The 22744-nt window shown below is 43.0% G+C and overlaps 1 protein-coding gene and 1 pseudogene across 2 annotated transcripts in view; one reads left to right on the top strand and one right to left on the bottom strand.

The window, feature by feature from the left end:
* Nucleotides 1–1978: 1978 nt before the first annotated feature.
* The window catches only part of TMEM98 (transmembrane protein 98), a 106493-nt gene continuing 85727 nt past the window's right edge, over nucleotides 1979–22744 (top strand). Inside the window, exon 1 of the mRNA XM_082271703.1 lies at nucleotides 1979–2099. The gene's annotated coding sequence lies outside the window, so the exon portion shown is untranslated. The remainder of the gene's footprint in view (nucleotides 2100–22744) is intronic.
* On the bottom strand, nucleotides 17578–19015 carry LOC309566701 (unconventional prefoldin RPB5 interactor-like; annotated as a pseudogene). Its single transcript has one exon. The product of its transcript is annotated as an unconventional prefoldin RPB5 interactor-like (transcript).

The raw sequence follows: 22744 nt of genomic DNA, 5'->3' as shown, positions 1-22744 counted from the left end.
ATAACAATGCTAGGAATATGGCGGGGCGATCTTATATACTGGGGGGCATATTCACTAATGATTGGTCTAGGGACCCCCTAGTCACTCCAATCACATTCCTAGCATTCTCCTGCCCCCTCAATTGGCTTTTGCTAATGGTTCTGGTCCAATCACGGGCTTTTAAAGCCCATTTCCTGAAGCATTGCATTTTGGGCGGTTCTGGTTGCCGAATTCTGAACTTTTTGGGCAAAAAGTTCTAAATTCGGCCGAACCTCGAACACCCAATGTTTGGGCCGAACCGATGGTCGACCCGAACTGTTCGATCATCCCTATTGAGGAGTAGAGGGGGGCCCATCTGGATCCGTGGAGACTAAGCCTAGTCGCTTCAGGAGGGCTTCCCCCTCAGGAAATGTGGCAAAAGAGTGTTTCTTGTTACGATAAGTGAAGTTTAGTCGAAAAGGAAACGCCCAATAATACTTGATATTCTTAGCTATAAGTGGTTGTAGCAACGGTTTCAGGTTCCTGCGTTTCTGAATTGTAGTTGGCGATATATCAGCGAAGATCTGGATTTTGTGGTTGCGAAGCTGTAAATCAGCGATGTCCCTAGCTCTGGACATAATTTGCTCTTTAATCTTGTAATAGTGAGGTTTCACAATTATATCACGTGGGAGACCATCATCACGTGGCGCCGTCAGGGCCCTATGCGCCCTACCCAATTCCAGATTTTGGGGGGGTAATATCAGGGATGAGGTGCGCTATAAGCTCCTTGGCGATAGCTTCGGCATCACTAAAGGACTCTGGGATACCCCGCACCCTAAAATTATACCGACGAGATTGGTTTTCCAGATCATCAATTTTATTCAGTGCCTCGTCCAGCCTGTTGTGTAAAGTTTCAATGCATTCTGTGTTCTGGTTTGTCCTAGCCACAGTGTCTTCCAAGGCAGATTCAATAGACCCCATGCGGGAGCCCAGTGCCTGAAATTCCTGTTTCAGGTCAGAGGTGATGCGCAGGCTAGCTTTTTCAAGGCCCTGTTCCAATAAAGTAGAAAATTTGGCCAGTAAAATAGGGTCTCCTGAATATTCCACTGGTGGATGAGGGGCTGCTGTCTGTGCACCTGATAATGGGGGAAAGCTGTCTCCTAAACTCCCCTGACTCAATGCAATGTCACAGAAGGCCCTGTCCAGGTCAGATTGAGAAGAAAAAATGTCCCTCTCTGGGGAAAATGAAGATGCCTGGGAGCCCCCTTTATCCACATCCGCAGCCGATCCCTGCTGCAGCGGTGCTGGGAGTGCTGACATACAGCCTTGCTGCAGTTTCTGGGCATCGGTCGGGGCTGCCGCCGCCATCTTGGCTATGCAGGCTGCGGCTCTAAGAAGCTCAACAAAACGTCCCGGGGGCTGCTCCAGCTTACCCAGTGCCTGATTGCGGGTCCCGGGGGTTTAAGACGTCCAATCTGGTGCTCAGGAGGTGCGGGCGGGATCGCTGGAAGCACGGACGAACTCTAGCAGACCGGCGGGGATCGGAGCTGAAGGATCACGCCGCCGCCATCTTCAGCTGCGCGCATGCACCTCGGTGTGTGCATTTTTAAAGCGTGACATGTTTGGTATCTATTTACTCGGCGTGACATAAGATTTTATATTTTACAAAAAAAGTTAGGTTATATCATGTGGTTTTTTTTTTTTTTTTGCATAAAAACTTTAAATATTGTATTTTTTCCCAAAAATTGTGTTTGGAAAACCACTGCACAAGTCCCACGTAACATGAAAATTTTAAAAACCCACCAATTTATTCTTTAGGACCTCTGTTTTTTTTTAAAAAAAAACTAATGTTTGGGGGTTCTAAGCAATTTTTTAGCAAAAAAAAAAAAAAAACTAGAGTTTTTTCAACTTTGGTGCAAAATTAGCAACTTGCATGTGATGGAAAAATTTTCAACCTTTTCTACACTTTCCGTAGACCGTTCCTTATGTACTTAAACTTTACTTTTTCTCCCTCTGAGCATTTTAATCCCATCATGCAACGGGCCAGGATCTCTGTAATCTGTCAGGCTGGAATGTGTTCTTTCTCCTTGTGTCCCAGATAAGAACTGGAATGTGGGAATGGAGGAAACCAACAACAAAAGGTGAGCTTCACAATTTTATTTCATTTTTCTGCAGCTCTCCGCTACTCTTGCTAGCCCTGCAAAACTTTTTATGAACCGATTTATGTTCATAAAAGGTACAAATTTACTATGGGGTAGACGTTATTGAAGACAAACGTGGTTATGTTTAAAGTCCAGATTGGGGGAAGGGGATGATTGATCTGATTTTTTTTCTTCTTGAAATTCACAAGAGGTTTAGCAGACTTTTTGCTGTGTTAAAATGTTTTCCCGCTTGACTCGGTTGTTATTTTAAAGCTTAAAAATGGGACATGTGGAATGGAAATACAATTAAAGAGGTTTACTTTTGAAAAACCAGGTCCACTATATTAATTACTAATAACTGTTCAATATGATTTTTATTTCATTGGTTTTTATATGTGGGCATTTGATCATTGTTTGCATAGGAATAAAGGTAATTTAGATATTTTTGTACATAACAGTTGAATACTACATTTGTAAGGGGGAGTATTCTCTATAAAATAGTAGAGGGGAGCATTACATTCCATTATTTCTTTAAAGCTTAGATATTTCTGTTTTCACCCATGAAGGCTTTTTTTTTTATTTTTCACTTTTTTTTTTTTTTTTAGTATTGTTAGCTAGGTTTTCTTTGTTCTTTATAAGGTTAAACAGCATAGACAGTTTGTACGCCATTTTTTTTTTTTATTATTTTTTAATATAACAAAAATATAGTATAAAAATAATATAAAATATAATATAAAATTAATATACTGTAAAAATATTATAATAAAATATAAAAATAATATAATAAAATAATATTTTGGAAAAAAATATATAATAAAATATAATATAAACATTATATATTAAAATAAAATAAATTATATATTAAAATAAAAAGAAATATTGTAATATAATGTAACATAAAAATAATATTTAAAAATGTAATGTAAAAACAATATAATGAAATATAATACAAAAATAATTTTATATTATTTAAAAAAATAAATCTTAGTTAAACATTCTGTTTCCATTCATACGGCAATGATGTTTTCTTCAAGTCTATTGTTTTGGGAAAACAATCCATTGATGTGAATGAGGTGTATGAGGGACACCCCAGTAATACAAGCCTCTGTCAGTGGCCAAACAATTGCACATACCAATGCCGAAAAAAAAAAAAAGTAAAAAAATAGGGAAGCCTTGTCCTACTTGTATACAGCATAGGGATTAAGGTGGAGAACAAAGACTAGCAGAATGTACTCCATTAACTGGTGTCAGTGCTGCATTGTGCATTCAAGCTACAGCAGAAGTGCGTCTCAGCAAATTGGAAATGGCTCACTGTGCATGTGCCAATGCAATTTCCTTCCCAGGTCATCCAAAAGAAAAAGATAACTACTAGTAAAAAAAGGTGAACCATCAGCTATCAAAATACATGCAGTGTATGGTATAGCAGTACCAGTGGATGGTATAGCAGTACCAGTGGACCACAAAATAATTTTGCATGTAGTCTAAAGAACTATGGACAAGTATTATGGGGTAGCAATAAATGAACCCTATTAAAATATTTAAAAAAGTGTAAAAAAATATTGAAATGAATAAAACAAAAAAATATGAATTTTAAATAAAGTAGGCTTGTTTAATTTCTGTCTGTCCCAGCTCAGTAGATTCACCCTCTCTATTGGTCATGTTTATCATTGTGTCAGAAAGTAATGTGAAATCCAAAATTGTGGGTTGTCACCAGAATAGGAATAGATGTGACATGTTCTAGTTGGTATATTTGCTTCGGTGATAACTTTCTATGTCTCTCACTTTGGAAAGATTTTCTCTTGCTTCCTTTTGTCTCTACAAAACAGAGAAGACTCTCCAATAGGGGAAAAAAAACAATTGGAGATTACCATTCCCTACTCCATCAAAATTAAAAAAGTTTTGGCTTCAGATGGACTTTTAGTAGAACTGAAGCCAAAACCTTTTCTATTTTGGCTAAAGGGTGGGCTATACCCCTGTTAGTTAGTTTTTGCCATCTGTTTCCCATTGTAGAGATTTCCTTTAACCTCCTGTCCCATAGTCAAAACAAAGTGGGAGGTAATCCCTCAAACAGGAGGAAATCCCTGGTTGTCACCAGAACTATTATCCTCATTGAAATTTCTCCTCTGTTCCTGTTCTGGTGACCACTCAAAGGTTGGGATTTTCTTTCAGTGATAATAGTAAGTAGGGCAAACAGTGAGTTTAAATGTCCCTAATGGGATACACAGACAGCAATACAAACTGACAGGTGTTCTAATCCCTCTCCACTCTATCCAAAGCTAAAAAAGGTTTTACCTTCAGTCATACTTGCAGCTTGTTTTTAAACAAGCAAAGAATTTTGGGGGAGCATACCCATGTATTTCTAAAGCTGGTGCAGCTATGAACCAAAAGACCTGTATATTAAAAAAGAATAAAAAGAAAAGGGGACGAATGGCCTCTTTTATTTATGGGGAAGTGGCAGGTGAGGATAGCTTAGAGTAAGGAATAGGCTGAGTTAGTGTTTAGGCAGCTTAGAGCCTGTCAGATGAGAAGAAAGCTGATTGGCTATAGGGGATAGTTAGTTTACCCAGTATCCAGGGAGAATAAGCCCCTTACCAGTTTGAGCCGGGTTTTTCCCGCCTAGAAGAGTTGAATCTGATTGGTCAGAAGAGTTCAAGAGGTCCTATTTAAGGGGCCCCCTCACAGATGAATCGTCACGTCGCCAGTCAACAGGAGAAGTAAGAAGTCAGCCCAGCGGCGAAGATTGGGTCCGGCGGTGTCTCGAGCTGCCGCTCGTCGCGGAATCCGGTAGAGCGGCGGGAGAAGATGGAGCGGGACCGGCATCGAGAGCGGCCGCCGGAAGTGAAGTCGGACGGGGATCGGCTGACGTAACGGTCCCGGACGGAAGAGCGTCATCCTCGGCGACGACGGGCGGAGAAGACGTCACGGGAAGCGGTGTGAGCAGGCGCGTCACACCCGGAAGAGCCGGCCAGGGGATCGGGCCGGTGAAGAGGCGGCGCAATCCGCGCCATCGTTTCTCCCCTCCGGTGGAGGTCCGAAGAGCCGGGAGGGGCAGCGGAGCATCGCCAAGGAGCGGCCAAGCGGGAAGACCTGCTCCGGGTGACGGAGCGAGGGCCCAGTCGGCGGTGGCAAGATCGGTCGGCGGGACGAGGAGCTCGGAGGGGATCGCGCCGGCAAGATCAGGTGAGGAGATCTTCGTGGAGACTGTGGTAGCCCCCTCCCTGGTCACTAGGCCCCCTCGAACACTGCACATGGAACCGGATCACACCACCAGGGGCGCTGTTGCTCAGGACAGCGCACCCCTGCCTGCCATGTCAGGATTGTTACAGACTTTCCTGAAGGACTTTAAGTCCTTATTAGAAACCAGCACAGGTGCTGGGTCGAGTACCCCTGCTACTGTGCTGCCATCCCCAGCTGCCATGTCTGCCCCCACTACTACTATATCGGGCGACATGGTGGCTCCCCAGCCTGCTCCTTCACCTAGAGATGTATGGATTCCCCCAATGGGCAATTTGGAGGTTGAACCTCATAGGCCCCAGAGTTTACATTCCGATATGTCAGCTTCTTACCTCCTAGCTAAAGCGCAGAATCTGCCGGAGACTTCCCTTAGGGAAACTCTCACCTGTGAGGTGTCCCCGTTAGGTTTCCACTTATCTGAGTCCGTTAAGGAGAGGATCTGGCAGGGACATTTTATGGATATGTTGTCGCTATTACCTTCAGCTAAAGATTTTGTTGCTAGGGCTGATAAGAAGGACGATGATGAGCGGAGGCGCCCTATTTCCAAGTCTTTCAACAACTGGTTGCAGGGCTTTTTTATTTTTTCGTCGGTTATGTGTGAACGTTTCCCTGCTAAAAGCGTCGGGTTGTTTCAGCATGCCGATATTATACTGGAAGCGTACAAAAATTTCGGCGGAACCTCCTGGTTTCAGTACGACGTGGCTTTTCGCCAAAAGCTGGCGGTGCAGCCCGCTATGAAGTGGGGAGTAAAGGATGTCAGCCTTTGGCTGGACCTTTTTCTCCCACAAAGGTCAATTTTTCCCAGGCAGCCCTTTCCGAGTCAGCAGCCCCAAGCCTCCTCCTCGGGTTTGCAGTTTAGAAAAGGAGTGTGCTTTAACTTCAATGAATCCGTCTGCAAGTGGCCGGGTTCATGCAAGTACAGGCACGAATGCGCTTTTTGCTCTGGGGCCCACCCCATCGCAAAGTGCTTTAAGAGGCAAGGGGGTCAGGCCACGGGTGTTCTGCACAAAGGCGGTAACCCCAGTGAGCCTCACCGCCATGCTCCCGTGGCTTCAGCGTTACCCAGACAGGGCGAAAGCCAACCTCCTCACTGAGGGTTTTACAGATGGTTTTCCCCTGCCCAAGTTTTACGGTCAGGGTTGTAGGTTGGTGGACAATCTTAGGTCTGTTGAGGGTTTGGAATCAGTCGTGGAAGAAAAGGTGAGTAAGGAAATTGAATTGGGTAGATTCGCTGGCCCTTTCTCGGTCCCCCCCTTTAGGAATTTTAGGATCTCCCCTTTGGGCATTGTCCAAAAGAAGGAGCCTAATACTTACAGGCTTATTCATCATTTGTCGTTTCCTTTCGGGGATTCTTTAAATGATGAGATAAGCGAGGATTTAGCTACGGTCCAGTATTCCTCATTTGACGATGCCCTAGTGAAATTAAGGGGCCTAGGGAGGGGGGTTTTGATGGCCAAGGCTGACATTAAATCGGCTTTTCGTCTGCTGCCGGTACACCCGGACGCATTTAATTCCCTGGGGTTTTTCTTTTCGGGCAATTTTTATTTTGACAGATGTCTCCCTATGGGATGTTCATTGTCATGTTTTTATTTCGAATGTTTTGCAACCTTTTTGGAATGGGTCGTTTCGACATTTTGTGATTCGACCGACATCGTTCACTATTTGGACGATTTTTTGTTCTTGGGGCGGGCGGGATCTACAGACTGCTTGCGCTTACTGGATGGTTTTGTACAGTTGTGCGAGCTTTTTGGGATCCCGTTGGCTCATGAGAAAACGGCTTTGCCGTCTACCTGCATTCAATTTTTAGGTATCACCATCGACTCCGAGGTAATGGAGTTTAGGCTCCCGCAAGAGAAAGTGTCCAAACTCAAACATTGTCTATTGTCTTTGATCCGGAGGCGTAAGGTTCGTCTTAAGGAGATGCAGTCCTTGCTTGGTTTGCTGGCATTTGCTTCCAGGGTCATTCCCCTGGGTAAGCTATTTTCCAGGAAGCTGTATGCGACGATTGCGGGTCTCAAGTCGCCCAATTCTCATGTGAGGTTAACTCAGGAGGTCAGGGAAGATATGTTGGTGTGGTTCCAGTTTTTGTCGGATTTCAATGGCAAAAATGTTTGGCAGGAGGAATTTATCCTGGACAAGGACTTTTGTCTTTTTACGGATTCAGCGGGTTCGGTTGGCTTCGCCGCCATTTGGCGCACACACTGGTGCGCCGACCGCTGGTGTCCGCGATGGGTTCAGTTGGGTTTCACACGCAACAGCGTTCTTCTGGAGCTCTTTCCAATTGTGGTGGCCCTGGAAGTCTGGGGCCATCACTTTCGGAACAGGAGATTGATGGTTAGGACAGATAACAGGGGGGTGATGTTTGCTATCAATTGTTTATCTTCAAAATCCCCTCCTGTTATTGCATTATTGCGTTATCTTGTGTCTAAATGCTTGTCCTTTAATATTTGGATTAAGGCGACTTTCGTCCCGGGCAAAGATAATGTTTTGGCGGATGCTTTGTCTCGCTTACAGATGGAACGCTTTTTTACGCTGTTTCCGGAAGCGGACGAGCTGAGCTGTCATTACCCGAGCCACTTGTGGTACATAGTTTAGACTTGGTGGCAAGGAATGTATTGCGCTCTTTGGCTCCGTCGACCATGGCAGGATACCAATCTGCATGGTCTCTATGGGTGTCGCATCTTCAGTCATCGGGTGTATCCCCGGATAGTTTTTCAGAACATTTGGTGCTGTCATTTCTAAATTTATTATTCCATAGAGGGTATGCATGGTCTCACGTGAACAAAATTTTGGCCGGAGTATCGTTTTTCGTTAAGTTACGGAATTTCCCTTCATGCGTTTCATTTTTTACGGTGCGTCAAGCCATGAAGGGATATCGGAAGGCGACTTTTTTGCCTGATTCCAGGAAGCCTGTCACTGTCTCACTTTTGGTGAATTTGTGTTCAATTACGTCGTCCGTTTGCTTTTCTTATTATGAGTCGGTCCTTTTTCAGGCGGCTTTTTCGTTGATGTTTTTTGCGGCACTGAGAATTTCTGAGCTAGTCCCGACTAATAGGACGTTTAGCTCCGGTCTTTTTGTCTCGGACGCAATTTTATCTGACATGACCTGTAGCATTTTGATACGTTTCTCTAAGACGGATCAGTTGGGTGTTGGGAAGCGTGTCGAATTGCACAGGTTCCGCAACTCGTCAGTATGTCCGGTGCGTTTACTGAACAAATTTTTGGCTATTAGAGCGGACGGTTCCGTATTCTTGTTCAATCATCAGGATGGTAGGCCATTAACTGGCTATCAATTTAATGCTGTTTTTAAGAAGTGTCTCGTTCAGTTGGGGCTGGATAAGGAAAGGTTGACTTCCCATTCCTTTCGTATCGGTGCCGCTACTGAAGCTGCGAGATTGGGTCTTGATGATCAATTTGTCAAAAAGTTGGGTAGATGGAAGTCGGATGTTTTTCAATCTTATATCCGCCCTGACACTGTTTGTTAAAATTTTCAGGACGATGCCTGACCATATGGATCATCGGACACTCTTTCGTGCACTGGGCTCGTGCACGAGCCAGAAGACGTTCCTACGGTGAAAACCTTGGCTTAGATCCCAATTTTTATAGGATTCAGTGGTTTAGCAAGAGAGGAATGCTGTGGTCGGAATTTCGTCCCGAAATTTTTAGACTTCTGCAGTTTCTTCCCCCCCCGGATATACTGGTAGTACACCTTGGGGGGAATGATGTAGGTAGAGCTAGGACTTTGGATCTGATTTTTGCAATCCGGGATGACCTACAATTGTTAAAGTTGTCGTTTCCTTTTATGACTGTGGTTTTTTCGGAGGTCATCCCGAGACTTGCCTGGTTCAAGCACTGTTACTTGAGACCATTTGAAAAAATTCGTAAGCGCGTCAACAGGGCTCTGGAAAAGCTGCTGCGCGTCGTCGGGATTTTATCTTTCAGGCATAGGGAGTTGGAGGGTGGTACTAGTGGGCTGTACAGGTTTGATGACACCCACTTGTCGGATATTGGCCTTGATACTTTTAATGCCAACCTGAGTACTAGCATTGAAGAGGCCGCGTGTTGGGGGTGTGCCAGGCGGGTGTGAGCCGCCTGCCTGTTGGATGTTTTGATATATTTATTTGTTAATGGCAACCTGGGTCGTTGGGACCGGGTTGTTTTTCTATACTGCTGTTTTATTCAAGTTTAAAAAGATTTATCGATCTTTATGTGTGAAATAATAAACGGCCGCGGCCTCTTTAATTCCAAAGTTAAAGTCTGAAGGTGTCTTATTTAATATTTTAAGATAAGGTTAAGAAATCCTGCCTACTGCCCCATAAAAAGAAAAGGGGACGAATGGCCTCTTTTATTTATGGGGAAGTGGCAGGTGAGGATAGCTTAGAGTAAGGAATAGGCTGAGTTAGTGTTTAGGCAGCTTAGAGCCTGTCAGATGAGAAGAAAGCTGATTGGCTATAGGGGATAGTTAGTTTACCCAGTATCCAGGGAGAATAAGCCCCTTACCAGTTTGAGCCGGGTTTTTCCCGCCTAGAAGAGTTGAATCTGATTGGTCAGAAGAGTTCAAGAGGTCCTATTTAAGGGGCCCCCTCACAGATGAATCGTCACGTCGCCAGTCAACAGGAGAAGTAAGAAGTCAGCCCAGCGGTTCCCCCCCCCCCACCCCCCCCTGTTTTTGTTTGTCGCGGTCAGTTTGTTATTTTAGGGTCACCTTCGGTCACAGCGAAGGGGGACGTTATTTTATATTTGTGATTGGATGTTTTGATATATTTATTTGTTAATGGCAACCTGGGTCGTTGGGACCGGGTTGTTTTTCTATACTGCTGTTTTATTCAAGTTTAAAAAGATTTATCGATCTTTATGTGTGAAATAATAAACGGCCGCGGCCTCTTTAATTCCAAAGTGTCTTATTTAATATTTTAAGATAAGGTTAAGAAATCCTGCCTACTGCCCCATAGCGCACACATGCAAAAGAAATTACCAAATTTGAAGACAATCCATAAATAAAAATGGGGATTTGGTCCCACCATATGGCCATATAGTGCTCAAGCCCACCACTGCGTCAAAGTACCCCATTATCAGTGGGTCCTACACTATCCATGAAAAAGAGATGAATCCAGCCTTTCTAACCCTTGGAAGGGATGAGTTTGGTTTGGTCCAAACCCATAAGTTAAGCCTCGTACACACGCAACGATTGTTGGCCGGGGATTTTCGGCCAACGTCCGATCGGCCGATTGTCGGCTTGTTAGTATGATGCTTCCGACAACCGACTGCAACTTTTCGGCCAAACAAAATCTGGTGTGCATGCTTTAAAATTTTTGTTGGCCGTCAACAGAACGGGCGATTTTCCATCAGTCAGTACAGATTTCGGCAGACAAAAATCAGATGAGCAAGACTGGGCATGCTCAGAGAAGAAAAAGCACACGGAAAGTAAACCAGCACATGACATCACTTCTGAAGTTGGTTGTTGTTGGCGAGAAAATTTGTGTGCAGTCTAGAGCACATTTCAACCAACACAACAACACTGGACAAAAGACGGCCGTTCGGTCGGCCAACAATTGTTGCGTGTGTACGAGGCTTTAGCTGTCATTATTGAGACAATGACCTGGAGGTAGAAGATACCGCACCCTGCCGTGGCACGTATACAAAGTGGCAGGAATGTTTGTAACAACATTGACCTAATATGTTGGCCCCTAAAGCTGATCTTTTCCCCATTACTGACTTACCACACCTTGTATCTGTGTGGAGGTGGTCATCTTGGTAGAAGCAGGGGTGGAGTTCCATTTTTTTATAACTTCACATTATTCTCCAAAACCAATCTGAATCATTCCATAACCTTCAGGCTGGGTTCAAACTTATGCCAATTCGCAGGGCAGGAGACTGTGACTGGCTCTCAATAGAGCCATTTCACACACCTCCAGGGCAGCCGCCGTCCCCATTTGGAAAGGATCCTGTGCGTCTTTGGTTCCGAATCAGGTGCAAATTCAGGCAGAAATTCAGACTTGATTCGCATCTGATTCGGTGAACAGGGACGCATTGGACCCACTGCCGTGAGCTGCGGCCTCAGCATGTATGAACTCAGCCTTAATGTGTCTACTGAAATTGCTGACACCAAAAACACACACTTACAGTGGGCCAGGTAAGGTTATGATGGTAAATAGCAGCAGAAAACTACCTGTGATGAACCTCCTAATTACAATTTTGGATTTTAACCACTAGTTGACCAGCTCACTGCGAGCAGGCAGCAGCTGCAGGCACCGCAACATACTGGTATGTTGCAGTGAGCAGGTGCACGGGCATGTCCCGCTGTGTCCACGGTATCATGTCATTGTTATGATTGGTCATAGTGATCACATGATTAGAATGTCAACAAAACTGTCATAAATGGCTTACATCCATGACTGTTTTGCTTAGTATTGTGATACTGCGAGTGGCCCAAAGCTTTTACGTGGTACCTGGGCCAGTCACACCACCCTGTACCATGGTATTAGCTGTAGCCATTCACAGATCACAATAGTATTCAAGCTGTCATGAATGAAAACCATTAAACCATTGCTTATACACATTTAAGGATAAAGTGTCCCCAAATTCCCCAAACAGGGAGATTAGGGGAATAGGGGGATATTTAGCGTGCCTAACAATGTAACCACAAAGAACAATATTGATAAAAATATACTATTTATTTAACACAATTCAAATATTTTTTTACTGTCTAAGATCATGTAGTACACGCTACCAGGCATGTCATATGAATAACAGAGCTTCAAAATATTACGAAGAGTGGTAGGATCAACGCGTTTCACTCAAAAACGGGCTTCTTCAGGATCCACTTCATTTTCCAAGCTTTCTAGCTGGTAGATAATACAGGCAATACATTATTCTAACACGGTGTTGCTATAAATTATTAATTTCATATGCTAGAAAAAATGAAAAAATAATCAGAACATTATACAAAAAATAGGGACACCCAGAGGGAGAGAAAAGAGAAAATAAAAGGATTGAAATAAGGATTGAACTCCAATTGCTTATAACAGTAATCACCATTGTTATAAGCAATAATAGTATAAAAAAAATCCCTGATCAACCCCCCAGAGTAGTACAGTATAACTATGGTGACGCTGAACTACTCTGATGCCAGGATGTAAAAAGTTAAAAAAAATATAATTTTTTTTTTTAACATACTGTCAGCAGTCAGTATTCCTGATCACCACCACACTAGTCATATGATGATGTTACTGCATCGGTAACAGTATGTAAAAAAAAAAAAAAAAAATTGTAAAAAGGAATGTTATTTAATTCTTCACTGTTCAAAAAATTGAAATTACAACTTCAAAAAACTCACTATGCCTTTTACTAAATGCTTCAGACTGTCTATTTTCAAAAAAGAGGTAATTTGGGGGTTATTTGTACTTTCCTGGTATTTTAAAAAAATTAGTACATAAGAATTGATGAATTCTCAAATATATATTTGCGTATATGCCATAGTTTGTAGACGCTATACCTTTCACACAAACCAATGAATATACACTGATTTGGGTTATTTTTACTAAAGAAATATAACAGACTACATATTGGCCTAAATTTATGAAGAAAGATTATTTGCTTGCAAAATTTTATAACAAACTAAAAAAAGTGTTTTTTTTTTTTTTTTTTCATAATGTTCAGTATTTTTTCGTTTTTACAGAAAAAAATAAAAACCGCAGTACTTGCCGTCCGTCCGCCGTGTATTTACTATGGCAGTGTGGCTCTATTGCATGAAACGACTTACTTGGCTAGAGGGGATGTCAATCAGCATGTCTTTCGGCCACCAGAAATCATCCCCGGGAGAGGCAGAACGGTGGTCTGCCTGTGTAAACAAGGCAGATTGCCATTCTGCAAGGGGACAAGATGGAGATCTTGTGTTCCTGCTAAGGAACTCAAATCTCTGTCTTCCCCCAATCAGTGTACCCCCTACAGTTAATAGGCACCCCCTAGGGACACATTTAACCTTTTGATCACCCCTGATGTCAACTGCTTCCCTGCCAGTGTTATTAGTGCAGTGACAGTGCATTTTTTTTTTTTAGCACTGATCACTGTATTGGTGTCACCGGTACCTAAAAAGTGTCAAGTGTCAGTTAGATGTCCAACTTGTCTGCCGCAATGTCGCAGTCCAGCTAACAATTGCTGATTACTAGTGAAAAAAATAAATTAGCTAAAAATATTGCATCGTTTGTAGACGCTATAACTTTTGCGCAAACCAATCAGTATACACTTATTGGGATTTTTTTAATCAAAAATATGTAGCAGAATACATATTGACCTAAATTCATGAAAATGTGATTTTTTTACATTTTTTTTTTATTGGATAGGTTTTATAGCAGAAAGTAATATATATATATATATATATATATATATATATATATATATATTTATTTATTTTCAAAATTGTTGGTCTTTAATTGTTTATAGCGCAAAAAATAAAAACCAGAGGTGATCAAATACCACCAAAAGAAAGCTCTATTTGTGAGCAAAAAAAAGAACATAAATTGTCAGTTAAAGCAATTGTCAGTTGAAGTAATGTAGTGCCATATCACAAAAAAATGCCTGGTCATTAAGGTGGAAACCCTTCCGGTCCAGAACTGGTTAAGACCACCAAAAAAAGCTCTATTTGTGTGAAACAATTATATAAGCTTAATTTTCATACATTATTGCATGACCAAGCAATTACCAGGGAACCTCTCCATGCCAGCTGAATGCACATATGAGGCCTCTCAGTGTGTGGGCCTTCACGCCCAGTGGTCGCATATACACAGCCCTGTGCAAACCACTTACCGTGCTGAGAGCACGGTCCTAGCACAGTAGGCGGCGGTTACCAAAAAGCATCCGATGCATGAATGATTGGGAGCTTTCTGGTAATATGGCCGCAGTGACAGCCAATCACAGCGGTCACATGACCCAAATGCCTCCTGGGGTTTAGAACCCTTAAAGGGCTGGGAGGTGGCTGACGCAAAGAGGTTAAAGTAGCACAGTGCTCAATAGCAAAAAATGCCCTGGTCATGAAGGGGATAAAACCTTCCGGAGGTAAAGTGATTAAAGCCCAGCTCCAGCCAAAATGTTTTCTTTGGTTTTGGATAGAAAGAGGAAGCCGCAAAACTTTCCATCAGGTTTTTATTTCTATGTGCGTCACTACTGGGGACCGGTGCCAGATTAAAGTCTGTGGAGGCCCCTAGGCAGGCGAAAGCTTGGGGCCCCCTCACAGGTTTGTGGAGGTTTCTTGTGCCCACACTCTAGTGGGATAACATTGAACTAAGTAGTGTGCATGAAGGGATGAGACACAGCTGACCACTAGCTCAACAGGTGGAGAGGAATGTGAACGGCCTGCACCCTTATGGCCGGAATACACAATTAGAATATCGCCCGATCATTCGACCACCGACTTTTGAAAAAGTATTTGTCGGTCGAAAACGTTGCCAACATACACGGCCCGAATATCGCCCGACCGGTGCCCGCCGACTATCGAAACAGTGTTTTTTGGACATGCGTGATGAGGTTAAACTGAACGACCTCAACATCAACTATAGAATATCGTTCTTTCGCAAACGAGACGACAGAATTTTTCGGGTTTTTCAAACGGTATTTTTCGTTCAGAATATCGATATCGCTCATTGATGGCTGGACATTAACAAGTAGAATATCGGCCGATCACTCGCTGAACGGAAATTTGCGTCCGATATTCTTATCGCGTATTCCGGCCATTACACTGCTGTGAGACACCAGATTTTACCACCAGAGCACCATGAGTGGCACTACAAGAGCTTACAAGGTATTTTAAGTACAGTAGTGTGTATGTCAACCACTAGATGGCGATGACCATCACTACTGTACATTACCCATTCAAACCTTGGATTGCGAGCAGAATTCGTTCCGGAAACATGCTTGTAATCCAAAGCACTCTTATATCAAAGCGAATTTCCAAATAAAAAATAATGGATGATTCGTTCCACAGCCATTTATTCATAAGTCTTTCAGTTTGTAGTCCATATAAAAAGATTATAGCAATGTGATAGGTTGTGTAACCATAAAATGTCCATTCACAAATGGCAGCCTCCACAAGAGGATTAGTAGCAAAATCCAGCCGGAGCTAGAGTATAAAAGAGAAGAGAGGCGCCTCCAAGTATTTAATGAAGGTACAACATTTAGAAACTCTCATGGTTGATGATTTAAAAAGGCACATCTAAGAATGCAGGAATCCGGGGCAAAGCTGTCCACTTAGACCAGGCATGTCCAACCTGCGGCCCGCAACTGCAGCCAATGCGGCCCACTGCCCCCTGACAATTTGTATTTTTTTCTGGGCAGGAAGGAAGTCGAATCGGGGACAAGGCCACAGTGGCTTCCAACCAACTGTAGGAAGAGGCTGCAACTGCATTGGATGGGCATGCACTGGTGAGGCTGCATTGGATGGGCATGCACTGGTGAGGCTGCATTGGATTGGCACTGATCAGGCTGCATTGAATGGGCACACACTGGTGAGGCTGCATTGTCTGGGCACTGTTTAGGCTGCATTGGATGGGCACGCACTAGGCTGCAAGTGCCGTGCGATCTCCCGGCTGCTGCGAGAGACTTAGGATGTCTGCAGTCAGTGACAGAGCCACTGTATAGTTCCAGCTCTATCACAGGCAGAGTGATATGAAATGCACTCCACTTGTGACAGGAGCCATACAGAAAGCAACAGCTCTGCTCTCTACTGCAGCCGCTGCATTATTCAGCAGTACCAGCATGACCAGAATTACCTGCCAGCAGTAACCACCAGCATTACCCACCAGCAGTAACTGCCAGCAGTACCCACCAGCAGTAACCACACCAGCTGTTCCCGCCAGCAGTCTGTAAAATAAGTAGAAAAGGTATGTGCATTAGCGTGTGTAAATTGTTGCAATATGTTTTTTAATAACTAGTTTTGTCATAATATGTCATGTCCTTGTCCATACATGTATGAATAAGGACATGACATTTTCTGGCTGCCTAAGTCACATGTGCTAGGGGTGGACATTTAATGGTTACACAACCTTACCATCACATTGCTATAATCTTTGGACTACAAACTGAAAGACTTATGAATAAATGGTTGTGGAACAAATCATCTGAGTTTCCATTATTTCTTATTGGGAAATTTGCTTTGATATTGGAGTGCTTTGGATTACAAGCATGTTCCCGGAAACAAATTATGCTTGTAATCCATACTGTATGTGTAATGTATATGGAAGATGGACTATGTGGACAGCTTTACCCCGGATTCCTGCATACTTAGATGTTTCTGTTTTAATCATCAACCATGTGAGTTGCTAAATTTTGAACCTTCATTAAATGTAACCATTTTGCTACACTTAGAGGCCTCTCTTCTCTTTATATTCAGTTGTGATGTAAAGCTACTTCCTTCTTCAGTGATGATCACTGAAACAGCAATGTTTTGAACTGTCATGAGTGGTGTGCTGCATTCTCCTCAGCTGGATGACGTACATGTAAGTGATCCAGCCTGCCCATGTCGCAGTAAATGTACTGTGGCCGGACGGCAACCACTTAATGTAAATCTTTAATTTCTTTGCGTTGATTACTTTTTTTCTAAATTTTGTAGAACAATGCTTCAATGTAATTTTCTTTCAAGATCAAATGAATATTATTTTGATATATTGTGTCAAGGCCCTTAAACGTCATGGGGCCTATAGGCCAGTGCCTACTCTGCCTATTCGGTAATCCATCATAGCTAGGGACAATTCGCCTCAATCTCTGTCAGGACAAGAAAGCCTCTGTCAGTATTTTATTTCTATGTGTGTCCCCATAGGGGATATTTTCCCTAAATCCCTGGCAGGATAAGAAAGATAAGAATTTACAGACCAAACAAAAACACAAGGTTGGTTTACTAAAACTGGAGAATGCAAAATCTGGTACAGCTCTTCATAGAAAGCAATCAGCTTCCAGGTTTTTTTTTTGTCAAAACCTAATTGAACGAGCTGAAATTAGAAACTGATTGACTACCATGCACAGCTGAACCCGATTTTGACTGCTCAAGTTATTTTTTTATTTTAATGGAAAATATCGCATATTTATTTAAAGAAAAGAAGTTAAGATTATCAAAATTATTTGAAATTCATATTGTTTTTTGGCCACTGAAAGTGACCTGGTACAGGCTGAGGTAGTAAACATCATCCAGACCTGCAATGGTGGGTTGTGTCCCACAGTGGCTGGGGACACACTACAGGGGGGAAGCACACAGTTATCACTTGTTCTGTTGCATCCTGGCAGCTTTGAAATTTGAGACTCTTTTGGCCCCCTCTTCGTGGGACTCCTCACCCTTTTCCTGAATGTTGGGCAGAGCCGGGTGGTCAATGCTTGTTATGGGCACAGAAATAGAAAACGCTTCTTTCTCTATGACAGTTGAAAATGCCTCTGATGGTCCGAACACAGGCGACAGCTTTTTATGCATCCAGTTGTCGTCCTCGCTGTGGTAATTGAAAGTGCAGTCTTCCATGCTTATGTTCCTTTGGTACCCTCTTCTGTCCTCAAGCTCATGCAAACCATTCTCGCTGATATCGCTGCACACACTGTTCTTGCGGCTGCGAGACTTCATAATGGATTTTCGAGGGACATACCCTCCGTTCACCAGGTCAACTAACACTCTGTATATGTCCACTGGCATCTTTATAACTACCAATTCTGGAGTGACCGTTCCTATTACTGTTCTTTCTTTTCCTTTTGGCTTCTTTTTTCTTTTCGCTGAATTTCAAAGTAGTGTTTTTTCCAGTGTTTATTCTCACCCTTTTTGGTTCATCCATATGGGAAAAGTAGATGGTGGAAACTGAGTTTTTACAGCTTGCAGAGTCTTCATCATTGCTGTGTTATGAATAAGAACTGTTCACACAGCCTGAGATGAACAATTCCAATTTCGCAAGACTGGCTGCAGCGAGATGATCTTTTTTCACGTTTAGATCGGTCTTCAGGTTCTCCTTATCGTCTTTGTAACAGGAAAACCTGCCGAGGGGAGAATCTACCGTTACTTCTGCAAGTTCTCCTCGCAGCTCCTCTTGTTTCTCCATCTCCTCTATTTGGGCCCAAAGCGCCACATTGTATATGAATATGTCTTTGGACTCTTCTTCTCAAAAATCCACCTCAGAGCTGGTCTCAGCCTTTGGTTTTGAGTGAGGTTTGTGCGCTGTACAGTGTTTGCCTTTCATGGAAACCGTCTCTTCACTGACTTCTTCCCTGATATCAAAGTATTCACAGGATGCCTTGCTCATTTTCTCTAGGTACTTTGTGAACTCCATTACGAACTCAAAATTCTTCATGACCTCCTCCAGGTCTTTCTGTGCTTTCATGACATGTTTTTTTCTGTGGTCAACTAAGCCCATGGCTTGTTTGGCTGAACATTTCGCAAACCTGTTGTACCTGGGCAAAACGGTGACTTTGTTGGTTTGGATGCGTCGCCCTGGCATAAATGCTAGCGGGCCAAAGGGTACCATGATATCATAGGACAACTTCTCGGGCAAAGACCCAAGCCTCTCCTAGAGAAAATCATAATTGCTTTCTAACTTCTTCCAGTGCTGAATTCTTCCTTGGCAGCTGCTGACTACCTTGTTCTGCTCCTCCTGCAGTCAGGTCACCTCCCTGGAGCTGTACAGCCTCCCCCCCTCCTCTGGGTGCTCCATGTTCCACCTACCCCGGGGGTTCCTCACTCTCCGGACAGAAGCCCCTGACATCATCCTCGCACGAAACCCAGCGAGGAAAGCATGGGCAGTCCCAAGTGGAGGCAGGGGGCGGAGCAGCTGCGTCCTTCTTCAGTTTTAGTAAATCAAACTCAATATCAGTAGAAAGAGGATAGTATATAGTTTTATTACTGTCTGCAACTTTGTTCACTGGTGACAACTGCACCTCCAATATCTTGTACAGAACGGGAATTTCTATATATGTTAACCGCTTCCCGACTACCGTCCGCCTTTTTATTGCGGCAGGATTGCTCTCCTGCGTAAACCGACGCTGAACTACGACGGTCACGCGCGGGAAGCTAGGGGGCGAGCGCGCACCGCCGGCAGCATGCTCCCGCCCCCACTCGGCAGGGGGGAAGCCGATGCACGGGTCAGGCGGCTCCGATTGCCGCCTGACACCCACGATCAAGGGTATGAAAGCAACAGACTAGGTTCACAGGAAAAGTGCTGGGTAGAAGAGGCAGCTGGGGATAACGCTAGAGAATAGGGAAGGTAAGGAAATCTTGGGCACATGTTATCTTCTATATAGAAAGGGTTGGGGCAAAAAATAAAAGTTACTCTTTAAAACTGGAACAAAAGTGATGCCAAAGAGTTATAACTTTAGTTAATAAACATGCAAAAAAACCCAAGGGATGGGACTAAGAAGGCAAAACCTCATTCAAAAAAGCAGAGTACTAAGTATAATATATAAAAACGTAAATTCTTCTTATTATTAATTATTATGTATACATTAAAATAGTGGTATATCAACAAAAGATACAACCATGTATAAAAACAAACCAATGGGGCTCATGGTAAAAAAGGATTAGGATAGGATAGGATTAGGATATAGCTGGCGAAGCATATATGGTCGGAAATGGCCCAGCGCGTTTCGAGTAAAGATACCCTTCTTCAGGGATCTATCATTAGGCAGATAAATGCTTCCTATATAGATCATAGAGTAAACACAATATTATAATAAGAATATTTTAAGTATTGTATATCTTATAGTGTTTAGCTTTTAAGTCTAAAACCAAATACAAGGACCTATACATACCAAGAATATATATCGCCTGTCTAAACCAAAGAGCCTGATAGGCTCCCCTCTTTTTTTGGGATTCTTGTGGGAGTTATTTGTCAGCCTTACCACGCTGCTGCAGCTATCTATCCCCTTTGAGACATCTATCTTAGCCTTCCTAATATGCTATGACCTAGATATTCCCTTTGAACCATTGGTGTGCAAATACCTGTATTCCTGTTTCAGGCTCCTTGGTTTAGACAGGTCGATATATATTCTTGGTATGTATAGGTCCTTGTATTTAGTTTTAGACTTAAAAGCTAGTAAACACTATAAGATATACAATACTTAACATATTCTTATTATAATATTGTGTTTACTCTATGATGTATATAGGAAGCATTTATCTCCCTAATGATAGACCCCTGAAGAATGGTATCTTTACCCTAAACGCGTTGGGCCATTTCAGACTATATATGCTTTGCGGTATCACCAGCTATATCCAAGAATCCTTCTTTACCATGAGCCGCATTGGTTTCTTTTTATACATGGTTGTATCTTTTGTTGATATGCAACTATTTTAATGTATACATAATAAAATGTACTTTTTATATATTATACTTAGAACTCTGCATTTTTGAATGAGGGTTTGCCTTTACAGTCACATCCCTAGGGGGTTTTTGCATGTTGATCTAAACAATTAGGGACGATGGCTACCCTCATTCAGGTACAGCATGATGTGGTAATTTTTTCTCTATAACTTCAGGTCATTGACCATGGGATAGGTAGTAAGGAGAAATCGCTCCAATGGAGACGTGAACAACAATAAGACTGCTCTTTTAATAAGAAGGGAAACATTAGCACATTTGTTTTTTTTATTACAGTCTTTGTGGGTCCCAGGACAAGTAGCAAAAAAATCTACGTCCTGTGTAGTCACCAGGACAGAAAGTAAGGGAGAAATCTACAACAGGGATACAGACAGCAATGAAAACCCTAGATGTTCTAACCCAGAAGTGTCCAACCACAGATCTAGAGAGTTTGGCATGCAACCCAGGAACATCTGGAGATACGCTGGGGATGCCATGCAAGCAAAGAAGCCACGGCGGCTGACACAGACAAGCCTGGCAATTTCAGATCTGTAGGGACGCTGTGCAAGCATAGCAATGACAAGCCAGGCAAATTCATGTCTTTAGGGATGATGGGAATGCTGGGCAAGCATATTATTGACAAGCCAGGCAAATTCATGTCCATAGGGATGCTGTACAAGAATAGCATTGACAAGCCCATCTGGAGAGATGCCAGGGCTGCCTTGTTTGCAATAGCACTGACAATAGGGAATGCAGGGACACCAGGTGAGTATATGCTACATGGCCAGTTCTACTGTAGGGGGGTGCTGGGATGGGCTGCATCCCCCCCCCCCCAAAATCCTCCCTTCCACAACCCCCCTCTACCTCCCACACAGCACATACATAGGCTACATTCATGCCAGTGATTAGGGCCAGTGCAAATTGTAGCAGCAGTTCCTCCCGTGGCTCTCAGCGAGTAGTTGGGGCTGTGCAGAGAGCCGCAAATAGGTGGACCTGCTGGCGACCTGTCATTATAGTCAAATGCCTGCTAAGAGCTGAAGGAGGAACTGCTCATCAGCTATCCTTATTGTTGTTTATCAAAAACAGTGTCAAATATTGCACTCGTTTTATGTTGTCGTATTTTACTTTATTAACTTATTATTAGATGGGTACATTATCTACTGTAGTGATAGTTAACTTGTGCTTTGCCCGACGTTTTCTACTCAGTCATCAGCTCATCGTGTATTTAAAGAAGAAGTAAACCCTCCTCTGACACTTTTACCTATAAGTAAGCCTATAATAAGGCTTACCTATTGGTACTGTAAATATCTCCTAAACATGTACCGTTTAGGAGATATTTACCTTACATGCAGCCAGTGACGTCACTGGCGCATGCGCTCTGAAGGAACAGCCGCTGGTGCCGTTTCTTCAAAGCCCCGTGCCGTGACTGTCGGCTCCCGCCCGTCATACAGGTAAGCGGGCGGCACGGCGGGGGCTTGTTCTAAGGTAAGTATTTCATAATGAGCTAGTATGCGATGCATACAAGCTCATTATGTGTTTCTCTTACAGGTTGCAAAAAATAAAAAGTTGTATGGGTTTACAACCCCTTTAATTTGTGGCTCAAGACAATTCCTCTGCTTCCAATGTGGCCAAAGAAGGTCAAAAGGTTGGACACTCCTGGTCTATCAATTCCCCACTGTAGCCAAAACAAATTACCTACTTAAACCTCGTACACACGATGAGAAGGTTGGACAAATGATCATCCATTTTTTTTCTTGCATGCTAGTCTCATATCAAAAATGAAGAGGTTACTAAAGTAACTAGAATTCTCGTACAACATAATACAACTTCAGTAGTGATGTAAAGTGTTGTAATGTAATGTATTCTTTAATGTTTTAATGTTTCGTGGTCTTGGTCTTCCGAATTTTTTTTTTTTTTTTTTTGGGGGAGGTGAACACTGTACTAATAAATGATAATGGCTCGTTCTGGCATCATGCGGGGAAAAAACGTAATGTTTGTCCCCTCAGATAATTTTGCATGGACTGTCATGATCGGCTCTCGAAAGCTGTGTACTAATGACCCGATTTTCTGATTGTGTGTACTATGCATTAAACCCCTTCA

Source organism: Pelophylax lessonae, assembly GCF_965119305.1.
Source record: "Pelophylax lessonae genome assembly, chromosome: 11".
In the NCBI taxonomy this organism is placed as follows: domain Eukaryota; kingdom Metazoa; phylum Chordata; class Amphibia; order Anura; family Ranidae; genus Pelophylax; species Pelophylax lessonae.
The sequence above is the reverse complement of the archived record's forward strand: the minus strand, read 5'-3'. Positions and strand labels throughout refer to the sequence as shown.